Source organism: Struthio camelus, chromosome 10, assembly GCF_040807025.1.
Source record: "Struthio camelus isolate bStrCam1 chromosome 10, bStrCam1.hap1, whole genome shotgun sequence".
NCBI classification, from domain to species: domain Eukaryota; kingdom Metazoa; phylum Chordata; class Aves; order Struthioniformes; family Struthionidae; genus Struthio; species Struthio camelus.
The window spans coordinates 4172997-4185899 of NC_090951.1; the positions used below are offsets into that span (position 1 = coordinate 4172997).

Genomic DNA, 12903 nt, shown 5'->3' on the forward strand with positions numbered 1-12903 from the left:
CACACACTTTGGCAAAAAAGAAGCTGAAGTACAATTGTGCTGGTGTCCATCACTCTCTGCTTCCCTCTCCTCCCCAGGGAACCCATAAACACATTTGGTCCCCTGCAAAACTTCACCACAGCACAGGCTGCATGTGACTCCTGGGTTGTGGCTGAAGAGCAATCAAAGGCCAGACATGAAGGAGCACTCAAAGGACAGCATGCTAGTGAGGCTAAGATGGGGAAAGTTCACCCGTGTAAACAGATAGATTTTAGGATGATTCCGTGTCTCCACAGATATCTTCTCAACATAGGCCTGAAGCACCAAGACAGGGAAAAAAAAACAGTAGGGCAGACGGACACATATGAGCTGCTTGTTTCTTTATCTTCCACAGTTGGAGGAGAGCAGGACATAGGACTGGAAGGGCTATTGAATCAGCTCATGTATTTCCTTCTACAGCAGGTACTAGGTCAAATAATTCCCTTCATAAACTCACTAAATTCTCTTAAAAAACTGAATTAGTGATTTGGCTGCCTTTACCTACTGCAGATCCTGCTCCAGATCCTCATGTAAAGACCTACTGACTTCTATTCACCTGCTTCTTCTTGAAACACTTGGCATCTCTAAAAAGTCTTCCATCAGCTCCTTTCAACACTCAGCCAAAATATGTGATCTAAAAGATTGCATAAGGAAAGCTAATAAAGAGGTAGAAGAGCCTCAGATAAAAGGACAGAATACTTGCGGCGCAAAAGGCATGGTTAGCAAGCTTTGTCCAATAGTTAAAATCCTTAAAACAGACGCAGATGTGTAACAACCTAAACTCTTGTTTGCTTAGTTTGGGATGCTTTCTGCAGGGTCGCTGCTGTGCTCAGTGCAGCAGATAAAAAATTCTCTCTTGCATGAACCCTACATAATTAGCTCTGTTTGTTACCCTGCATTTATTCACTTCTTACTGTGGTCCTAAGCTGTCTGGAGCCCAAAATGGACCTCAGCGTAACCGCAGTCATGATTCTGAGTTCCTTTGTCTGCATTTGGAGGCTCTGGAGGCTAAGGTAAAAATGCATGCTCTTTCCCACACGTGTCCTCCTTCCTGTCTCTTATCCTTCTCCACAGTCTCTCCACCATCACTGACGATGTCAAAGACACAGCAGTGCTAGCCACACCTGAGAAGTCATCCCTGTTAGAGGAATGTTTTTTTACAGAGACTTGCAGGCTACTTTGCACCACCACAAAGCAAAGCAGCCAAATCCATGGTCCAGGGTTGAGCCATAGTTCAAATATTATTTTTAGAGGTCTCGCCCGAAATACAACTCTGCATTGCCAAATATGGCCATAAATTTCCCCTTGCCCCGCTTCTTCTCCCACATTGCAGTGTGGCTAGACTGAGCTTGCCCAAACCAAGCGTCGAGGCTGGAGGCAAGGAACAGGCTCTGCTACTGCCCCCGGCGAGCTGCCCCACAGGGAGGGCAGGACCGGGCACACCTCATGCATTTGTCAGTCAGCGAGGAGCTGGTAGACACACTCGGTGCCTCATACCATCCATGGGCTTTTGGGGTCTGGTGACTCAGAGGTACAGATTTATAGAGCTGTCCCTCAGGCAGCACAATTACACGTTGCTTCATTGTCAGGGCTCTAAGCCAAATCCAGCCCTCACATCAACTAAGTTCTCTAAGCTCATGAATCATCTAATGAGCAACACTGTATTAAGTACAGCCAACCCCAGTAGTTTCAAAGTTGGAGTACAGGTCTCAAAAATTATCATATGGCTTAAAAATGATGAGTTAAAAAATCTACTTTGAGTTCGTTTTATTTTTTTTTGTAGTTTCCAGTCTCTTGGGCTGACACTGGACACTGTGCACATTTTCAAAGTTCTTATTACAAACTAAAAGAATTAGAGATATGCATCTGAAAGTGAACGCTGACATTTTTGTGCAATCATATGCACAGGGGAGCAGAGCCCTTAAGAAAATCATCACATAATATGCAAAGTAAAATTGCAAGAACTGATGAAGCTCCCTTTTCAACTAGTCCTTTCATGGAAAACAAACAAAGAAACAAACAACTCACAACCTGATTAATAAATAGCTTAAAAAGTGATGCGGTTTCAATCATGGTTGTCCATTGGATCCTTGTACTCAAAGTACTTCTTCTCATACCCAGGTAGGCATTTTGTGGCTTTGATGACTATTTGTTCATCTGAGTTATACTATCACCTTTATCTTAGTGCTTGAGCAGCTCACACTCTTTAATATATTTTATTCTCATGACACCTCTGCTCTCACCAGATGGAAAACTGCTGCAGGGGGATGTGACGGAAGAGTGTGGCAGACCGGGAGATGAACCTACATCTCCCGTGGTAGGGGGTACCCTATGCTAGCTCGGAGAGTAGAGAGACAGCAACTCCCTCACTTGTTTTTTTAATTTGTTAAACTAACAACTCCATATTCCCAGGGGCAAACGTCAGGAGTAAGTGCATGCAGATTGCACTGGATTCATGCTACACCATCACCGTAGTGTGCTAACGCACCCACTGCCACCCAAGGGCTCCTGAAGAGTTAATATCGAGGGCTCTCTGGACTTCAGTTAATTTACAACTAGAGACCTTTATCATCTCACACTGACATTGAGGGCTCACATTTCGCACTTAATTACTTGCTCAGCAATCACGCCTGGAAGAGATAGATGTGTTTCTGTGTTTAGCCCATGCAGCTGTGAATTGTTTATTTACTTATCGTCAGGCTGGGAATGGCTGTAATTTAAAGGTTCAGATCTCTGCTACCCTGAGTGGTGCAGGTCTTCCTTTAAACACTTCCATATTGCACGGGTGGAATTTGGCTGGAAATGCCCGGGTTCTCCTCCTGTTCCGTGTAATGGGCGAGCAGGTGTTACTGGTTATCGGCAACTGTGATTATTTATGCTAAACAGTCGCTGCCAAGTTCACAATCATAATGAAGATCCGCGGAGATAAATTTTGAAAGGTAAAAAGCAGGCCAAAGAGATGAAACCAGATGAATTCCAGTAACACGGCTTCTGGGTAATGACTCGATTCCTATCTCAGTGCTAGAATAGCTGAATCACAGCAGCTTCAAACAGTGGCTCACAGCAATTCATAGGCCAAATGGTGTAATTACAATTTAAGCTGTCAAATGGTGACCAGATGGCTTTATCTTTCACACCAGAGGCCTAAGAAGTTGCTAGGTGTGACCTTTCCACATACAGATCCACCTGTGCAGCTCAGGCGGTCTGCGAAACCCGACCTTCCAGTTGCGTCGAGCACGGTGCCCTGATGCCCGTCTTTGCTGGTGATCATTTTTGAGCAAAGCTATGTGAAAAAAAAAGAAACAAACCACATCAGCGTTCACAGTCTGGCAGCAGGGCTTCCAGGCTGCACCAGTTTTGAATGCCAAGCAAGCAACCACTAGCAGCATCGATGGATATGGCAACTGGCAGAATAAGAATTTCAGTGGCTTTCTTCACAGCAGGAGCTGGACAGCTTCGGGGAAGGTATTTCCTCTATATGTTTGGCATTTCAGAATTAGCCAGTTGCTGCACAGACCCTGACATCCACCCGAGCTGGACGTAGCTGCTACGTGAGCGGGGCAGTGCTCAGCTGTACCTGTCAGAGCAACTTCGTATGGTTCCTAGCACACATGGTACGGAGGGTGCCTGGGACACAAAGGACCTTGTGGACATACAGATATCCCATCTGCTTACGGAAAAAAGAATTAGGTAGGACAAGAGAATCCTAATTTAATAGCTGCAAGACAAACTATATCTCAGAAGGAAAAATGGGTGAAAATCCTTGCCAAGAAGGGGTAGCCAAAAGGGTACGTCCATCTGAGCATTGCCAACCCATAGGTAGACGAGCCACGACATGAGGACGCAATGATCCAACCGTCCCGGTGATGTGCATGGTGCAGGAGGAGCTGTTTGAGGAAGCAGGCGGGACATATCCCCTGAACCACGGTATCTGGTGCCCCCAGTCAGAGACTCATCCCCTGGACAAGCCCTGCTCTTATCCCTGCCACCCTGGTCTCCCTACAGACACGAGGAGTCTCCTGGTGCCAAATCCTCTGGTCATCACCAAGGGGGGCTCTCCCCAGCCGCTGGGAAACCCCATCTGGTCCCGTGGTGGCCAGAGCCCACGGGAAAGCCTGCGGAGCTGCAGTACGTCTCAGATTAGAACAATTTTAAAAATAAGGACTTTGGTTTTGATCTAAACCCCAATGAATTATGCCTGTGGGCAGGTGGAAGGACTGGCATATCCCATCGGCTGCAGAGTTTCTGCCTCAGAACTCTTCCAGAAGCCAACTACTTTTGATTTAAAGAAAAGGCTTTCCTGTCCTGCATCCTCATGCGAAACATACATTTCTCCCAGGTCCAAGGTTATTTCTGTCTCCCAAGTTAGGAGAAGTGGATGCAAACTAACGGCTAGCACAGCAGAGAAAGCTAGCCCAAAGAGATGTTGATTCTTAATATTTTCTTTTATTATCATTACCACTGCTGCTGTAACGAATCGCCAATCTGTACAGATGGAACATCATTATAGTGATTTGAGAATATGTAACGACATCAGGTTAGAACTTTTTATTTTTGAAGGTGTGTAAGTGATATTACTGGACATATGCAAACATACAGAAATATAGCTAATTCTGGGGTGATTCAGAGTCTTCTCTGAAAGGGAACAAACAACTTGATGTATCAGTTCAGTAAAGCTAAAGAAATAGTAAGAGGATGTAGACAGGCATAATTGAATTACACAGAAACTTGGAATTTGATGAGAGAGAGAGTTCCTACTAATTCTCTTTTAAAAAAAGTAAAAAAGCAGAAGAAATTAAGATGTCAAAAGAGCAGTGAGCTGTTTAATTGAACATTCATTTTTCTGGGCCCGTTCACGGTCGTGTTGGCATTTTATCAATGTATGCACTCAAGTAAAAACATTGCAATATGAAAAACCCAACAACATAACTTTTGCAAAGGACATTAACAGGACTTAAATTAAGAGCTCAGAAATATTGCAGGATTTACAAAAGAGCGTTGCAAGGCATAAATAATCAGCAGCAAAAGCTGAGCCAGTAACGGGCTGAAATGTAACTGAAAATTCACGGCAAAGAAGAAGTGATTTGCAGACACAGCAATTTCAGTATCTGGATAGGTCAAAGGCAGTTACTTCCTCGGATTTTGTTTTAAAACCCTTCGTGTTCAGCACACCGACGCTGAGGGCTGGGAGGCGCTGTGCGGGGCTCGATCCGTACGGGTGGCATGAGCGAGTTCGACCCGGCTTGTTCCCACCTCCAGAGTAGCCCTCTGACACCCAGAACAGAGCGAAAGACTCGCTTATTTGGGTATTCCACTTTTTTCCCTCCCTTTTTCATTTTTGCTGCTACTGTCTTTGGTCTTGCGGTTGCTGCAGAGCGGACGTTCAGGGTCACAGCCTCAGCTTAGGTAGATCGGGACTTGAAGAGAACTGGGACAATTTGCCTCAGATGAGGTGGATCTGGCCCCGGTTTAATAGACAGGGGAATATTGGCTATAAACAAGCTTCCCAGGCTGTCAGAGAGATTACTGTGCGGCTGACAATATCGGTGAGCGTGGCGAGCAGAGGGAACGGGTGCAAAGAGAGATTTCCACGGCCGCCGCTGAAGGGATGCGGAGAAAACCCCTCGTGCCGCCTCCCCGCAGCCTGTTGCTTGGCTGGGATTTTTCCCACACGTAAAAGGCAGCAAACTGTTTGCCGCCAGGCGGAAAGGGGATAAAGAGGCAAAGGTGCGCCGGGCAGAGGTGCCGCACTCACGCGGGGGGCTAGGCAGGATGCTCCTGCAGGAACAAAAAATAGATGTTTTGTGGGGGGAAGACAGAAAATCCTGCCTAGTTGTAATTCCCCATGTTGTTTTTGCCCTGTACATACACACCCCTGGCTGCCTCGGTGGTAACATCGTTCTCTAAAGGGTTTTCTACACTGGGCCCCGTGCAGAGGCACACGGGAAAAGATGCCTGAGTATATGAAGAGGCAAAGCCTCCTCGGCTCGGGGGGCTGCAGGGCCGAGGGGGGACCGCATGCTTTGACAGTGGCTCATCACCGCCCTCCGTTTCAAAGAGATTTTTATCTGCCTGGCACCGAAGATTTCCCAAACTGTTTATATTAAGAGCAGCTTTTGATGCCAGCAATGAATATTACTATATTGCTGAAAGGAATCAAAAGCTAAAGTGCCTGCGTGTACAGTTAATCTATCCAAACAGAAAATGTTTCTTAAAAAATTACAGCACTATTTTTATAGCGAACCTCAGCCAAACTCAAAACTGGATAAATATAATATGTTCTTTTAAAACTAATTTATTTTTTTAATCATGAGCAAAAATACTTTCCTTGCTTTCATTCATCAGCTAATACTTCCCCCCTATATTCACATTGGCTACACGTGGGAGCCCGGAGATTTGCCTCTGAATGCGTTTCTGCTTCAGGGGCGTCCGGATTGAAACGGATCCCAAGGCTGGCGGTGAAGCTTATTCAAGCACGTAAAGTTAGCAGCATGGCCAGTCTGTGGTTTGCATCTCTTTTTAACAAAACCATGAAGACAGCAAGAACATGCCTCAAAGGGACTGGTAGTGATGGGAAAGTAAGCCACCCTAAAGCCCTGATCTGACAGGAGCCTAAATAGAGGCAAAGCCTTGTTTATTTCTGTAGGATTCTCCCGGGGCATCTATGTCTGCTCATCTGCTTTTAAGGCAAGACTATAGGGTAGCCACATTCCTGTTGTTCAGCACTGGCCTGTGTGGTCATTGCTACGGAGTGATTTCCACTCAGGTTGCTTACAGCAACGTTTGGCCCTTCTGTGTTTTTTTTATTATTATTAATATGATTTTATTCTAGCTAGAAGAACCGCACAGAATTTTCTCCTGGAGATTTTTAAGCTTTTATTTAGACTCGCATCATTGCCTAAGACCACGATTTGAGTCTTTCAAAACCTCAGCCCACGGTGTGCGATTCCCCTAAACACTGTGCATGTTCCCATACGCGCAAAGCAAACAGCTTGCAGCGCGGCAAGTGCCCCAAAGACTAGGGGAGACGCCGTTCGGTGACAAATAGGGCAGCAAGGAAACCCGGCCCCCGAGAGCTGACACGTCCCCTTTCTGTTTGTTTGTTTGCTCTGCCGACTTTCCAGGAGTTTCAGCCACAGTCCAAGCCGGGGCCTTATAACGGCTACATAAAGTTGCGAAAACGCTTTAATGCATACCGACACATTGCCTGTTTGTATATGCGCTTCTCAAGAGCAGATTGTTTCAGCTGCTAGCTGTCATAGGAACGCATATTTAAGTTACTTTCATTTAATTTTCCTGCACTAAAGTGCAAGCTCTATTTGGGTGCCATGCCGTTCCCCCAGGATTTGCGCACTGCTGGTTCTGCTCCCCGATAAAGGTCAAAAGCAGGTAACGTGTGCTGAAATTTCCACAGAGCAGGGATAAGCTCCAAGGTTGTTGACTTTGATATCAGTTTTCTTCCCCCTCGAGGTCGGGGGTGGGAGGGGGAAGGAAATCACTGCAGCTCCTCATTGATTTTTCATGGAAATGCACCAATTTCTCCTACTTCTGGTCTCTGATTCTCCCTGATCCAAAAGCCTTATCCCTCTGCCCCAAAAATGAAATCCTGCTTTGTTTCAGTTAGTGATGATGATGATATCATTATTAGTGCTCTGAGTGCAGGGGAAAAAATCCAGTTTACTAGAACGCAGCTTTTATGTAGGGTGACAGAGGTTACTTAAAAAAAAAAAAAAAGGAGAAAATGCCCCTTAAGAAAAGGAAAAAAAACAATGAAAGCAAAAGTCACACAAACCTTGGAATGTAACTCTATGGGCTGCGATATAACGTGACTGTGCCTTTGCGCAGAACCTGCTAATATGGCTAATACTGCAGAACTAACCACTGTTGTGACTTTAAATTCTCCATTTGGAAATCACACTTCGCTCTGGCTTTGTTTGTTTTGTTTTGTCGCGCTGTCGCTCTCTTCCTTGGCTCCAGCCCTTCTGTTTTTAGCTGCAAACTGATACAAGGAAAAAATGGTTTTGCATTTCTACAACTTTAGATAATACAACATGAATTACTGGAATGAAACCACGTAACGTTCTGGTCTCTCCTGGAATCTGCAAAGGGCAAAAATGACCTTTGAACCAACAAACAACGTCTTGGTCATCAATGCACTTAAACGGCGTACAGCTGCACTAGTGCATTCCCATTGGGCTCCCCAGACCTTAAAGCTACTTGTCCTCAGGTATATCTATTTAGATGGTGAGCTTCACACATCTGCTTGGGCTCTCTCCGAAGCTGCCGGGGAAAGCATTCCTCAGCTCACATTTTAAAACGTATATGCGGCACGAACGCTCAATTTATCATTGCTGGCATCTAAAAATCTAAGGTATCTAGAATTAAAACTTCTTTTCATTTTCACTGACTCACACGTTCAAATAAAAGTGCTATTGCCTAGCCACCGCATCAAAAAAGTGTATGAAAATTTCGGCTGTCAAAATAGCCAGACTATTCCTTCATGTGAGGAGCACAAGAGAGCAGTATGGGTTATTAAAAAAAAAAAAAGAAGTCCAGCAAATCAGACTTTTAAAATTTGCTCAGATAATTAATCTGGTGAAAGTAAGGTCCAGAAAAGAAAACAAAATGGTCAACTGTTTGTATTGTGAAAAAAATTCGTCCTTTAAAATAAAAATCATTCTCCTAGCTAAAAAAAAAAAAACAACTAGTACTTTAAAATCTATTCAGCCCTTGGTAAGGGCAGGTTTTTTATCTCATATGTAGCAAGCTAACATTTCCAATGCTGCTTACTGTTCATAATTTTAACAAAATACACAGTTAGGTCTTACACTGTGAATCAGGATGCTTTAAATCCTTTCTTGGGAACTTCTTCTTTAAAGACAGTGGCTTGAAATTAAAATGCAGAATTAGTTCTTTAGAAAATTTTTCCTAAATAAGTAAAAATATGAAGTCTGCCCTTTAAAGTAAATGACAGCAAGAAGTCAGGAGAAAAAAAACAAAACAAAACAAACAATAGTGAACAGTGTGAGACTGAGTCTGCTCTTACTAACCTCATTGTAAATAAGGGACTGGCTCTAATTTAGTTAATGAAATTTCAGCAGTGTAAATTAAATTAGGCTAATTATTTTGTGACTAAAACTGCCTCTGCCTTTGCAAACAAAATTGATAGATTTTTTTTTTTTTCAAAATTTAAGGATATTTTTCAAGTTTAAAACCATGCTAGCATGTCATGTAAAAGTAGAGCTCCCGCAGACAGAATGTTAATGTGAGCAGAAAATATATATTTTTAATGGATTTATATCTCATTCTTTTTTGGAGTTGTAATTATTTTTACTATTTAAAATAACATCTGTAATCCCTCGGATCAAGAACTGTTTGTGCCGCGCACACTCAAAAACCTGTCTCTTTCATGGTGGTGTCATGCCTTTGAACAACACGCAGCATAGCCACGTTTTGTAATCATAGGAAATTCATTTGCCCAAGCACACGAGCTACCTCACACGGTTAGGGCTGAATCGTCAGGTGTTTGAAACTTTGGAAAACAGGAAATGATAACATATTATCTGTTATGTATTATGTCTGATAATTATGGGTTTTTTTTGAGTACGACATAATAACCAATTATTTTTATAATGTTTCTAACTGAAAAAAAAAGCAGATGCAACGTACATGGAGTTTACGGTGAGAGGGTTTTAATTCTCATTTTTGATACAGAAGCCCACCCGATAAAAATTATTAAACTCTCTGTTGATAAAGTAAATTGTACTATAAGTATATAACAAGTGCTGAAAAGATAAATATGCTTTCAATTGCAATGCAAATACAAGCCCCTGCAGTATGAGCTGACCGGTCCCGAGTGCACGAAGCCACTTTCTGCAGCTTGCACTGCAAAAGTAGCAATGCCATCTAATGGAGAGAGCAGGCACCTCAGCACCAGGCAAACAGGCGTTTTCCTGATAGCAATCTGTGCTTAGGTTTAACAGCTTTAAAAAAGATTTACAAAGCAATAGTTTCGATGGATGAATAACAAAATCCCGCAGCAAAGGCTGGACAAATATTTTGATTTCCTTGCTAGATGTCAACACTTGAAATGAGTAGCGTTGTCCCAACCCGTCCCTGTCTTGCGGACAGATGCACATGCCCCCGAAAGCAGGAGCTTTGGTTTTATACGGGGTCCGATGAGAGAGCTTGGATTTATGATCTTGGTAGAAATCCTCTACTCATGTAAAACTTGGGGAAGTGACTCACTTGCAAAGCAACGCACAAGGACACTCCGAGGCACTAATCCTGCCTCCCCAACACGCAGTCATGCCACGCTTTCGTCTTCCCCACCTAGCTCACACCCCCACGGCCAGACCCACGCGCCGCCGGCCCCACGATGCACAGGCACGCGCGTACGCCGGCGGTTGCCCTCCGGCACCGCCGCTCAAGCAGAGCCGTCCGCCGAAGTCCCCGCAGAGGGAAACGGAGAACAGTGGGAGGAAGGGGAAACAGAGAAGGGGAATAAATGCACCCTTGCCTTATATTGCTCTTTGCAGCACACATGTATCTCCTTTCTATATGATTAGCAGCATTATAAAAATATATCTGTATGCACCTTCCTGGAAATGCTTTTGCATACACATCCATAGAGAGGCATGCATGCGTCAATGCTGATAAACATGTGCATGTTTATTTATACATGTATAAGTAAGTATAGGGAGGACTTTGGGCATGGATCGGATTCCACTAAGTGGGCTAAATCCAGGGCTCACTCCTCCAAATTCAATCAAATTATGCTGCATTTTTACCCGTGTAGCAAATAGAGTTTGACTAACCTTTGAGACTGATGCCCAAACCAGGCCCTAATTTGAAGATGATTTAAGGTTTCAACCCCAGTTAAATACCTTCAGATGGAAGACTATTAGAAAGCAGTCCGAATTTTGCTCTACCCCTTCCTAGTTGCAGCTGAACAAAGCACCATTCTCTCTGACTCATATATATTTTCCTTCACACTATACCCAGAATTTTCCTCTAATTTATTTCTTTAGGGCCTGATCCAAAGTTCCTGCTGATTTCAGGAGGTCTTGGATAGGGCCCTATGTGTCCTCAGCTCCTGACCTGCCACAGACATTATTGAAGTCACTGTTGATTTAAATGATAAACATCAGGCTGCACAAAAAAGTTTAGAAGGGGGAAAAAGTAATTCTTTTAAGAGTGCTGTGCTTATTGTAAGCCGTGTATCCCACCATTGCCACCCACTTCAAGCTTATTCCAATAAGGTAGGGTTAGGGATGAAAATCAACCATAAAAATTATTTGGTTTTAAAAGCAACAGGATTCAAAGCAGCAATAAAAGCTAGTAGAGCTGGAAAAATGCTGCAAAATAGCTTCGCTAGCCTCAAAAAAAACACAATCGAAATAATAATAAAATAAACTCAAACAAAACGAATAACAGAAAATCTGAAGCAAATATAAAAAAAAGTGCAACAGATTTCCATGTTTACTTTTCTTTCTGCAGTTGGATCCCTTGTTGTAGCCACAAGAACTGAAAGGATAGGATGAAATTGGAAATAAAAGATAGGGGGAAAAAAGAGAGAGAGAGAGGTTTCTTTTTTTTCTTTCTTTTTTTTTTCTTTTTTAAGCTATTTAAGGCAAAAGAATCGAACCAAAGCCTGCAGTCTCAGGACAGAGGTGCCTACGAGGCAGCACCACGGAGCAGAAATGCCCTGCTTCCCCTCTCTGCCCGGGGTCTCTGTCCCAGGAGCCCGGCTGCATTTTTTTGCAAGGCAGAAGCTCGGAGCGGGGAAGGAGACGGTGCAAACCCGGGGCTTGGAGGGGAGGAAGAGGAAGAGGAGGAGGGTTTCGAGACGGGCTCGGAGAGGGAGAGGAAAGAGAAAAGTCCAGTACATACAGCTTGATGAGTCCACCAGCCCCCAGTCTCCGCTTCTCTCTCTCTCTCTCTCTCTCTCTCCCTCTAAGCCAAAAAGGAAATGCGGTTCTTTTTTTTTTTTTTTTTTGCAGAATCAGAAAACGAACCGTCAGGAAGTTGGCAACTTCTCTAACTAAACAGCCCGTCGAGGAAACGCGCGGGCCGGGCGCTCCTCGCGGGGAGGGGAGCGGGGCCGGCGGCGGGCGCGCAGCCCCGCGCAGCGCCGCGCAGCGCCGGGACCGGACGGGACCGGACGGGGCGAACATCTGCCGCCGCAGCGCCCGCCCGTTTTTGCTCGTTTTCACCCCAGTAAAGGCAGGGGCAGCGGGGTTGCCGGCCCTGCGGCAAGAGGCGACACCTGCGCCGGTGCGCTCCGGGGCGGCGGCCGGGCGTGCGCCCCCGCGGAGTCAGCGCCGCCGCGCAGGTCGTGCGGCAAGGCGCTGCGGGCGGCCCGGCCAGGGCTGTCGGTACCCGGCTATCGCCCCTGCATCGCCCGGAGTTTTCCGCAAGGGATTTGCTCTTCCCTCCCCCTTGTCTGCCCGTTTCGAAACGGGGATTTCTGCCTGCTGGCACGGGCCGAAAGACTCTCCCCCCCACCCCTTTCCCCATCCTTACGTAAAACAAACAAATACGGGAATAAATAAAAGCTACGTGCGCGAAAGCAGCGAGCCCAGAAGGGCCGGAGCCGGCACGGTGCTGCTCGGCACGGCGGGCACCGGGGGGCCCCGCCTGAGCCCCGCCGCCGATGGCCATTGCCGCCTTTAGCCTCCTTTCGGGAGCCAAACGTCCCCGTTTGGGCAAGGTAACGCGCTCAGTCCCGCAGCGGGGTTTTCTGCGGGGCGGGGGGGGGGCCGTGGCGGAGGCCGGCGCAGGGAGGGGGCTGCGGCCTCCCCCCCCCCCCCCCCGCCGCCCCCCACGGCCGGGGCCGGGGCCGGGGTTGCCCTGGGCGAGCCGGGCCCGGGGAGCCGCATCGCC

At 45.8% G+C, this 12903-nt stretch overlaps 1 long non-coding RNA gene across 1 annotated transcript; it reads right to left on the minus strand.

The window, feature by feature from the left end:
* Positions 1-4551: 4551 nt before the first annotated feature.
* On the minus strand, positions 4552-12072 carry LOC104149320 (uncharacterized). Its single transcript, XR_695318.2, has 3 exons — positions 11911-12072; positions 7811-8017; positions 4552-5796 (listed from the first exon to the last, which is right to left on the minus strand). It is a non-coding gene; the product is annotated as an uncharacterized lncRNA (long non-coding RNA).
* Between the last annotated feature and the right edge of the window lie 831 nt (positions 12073-12903).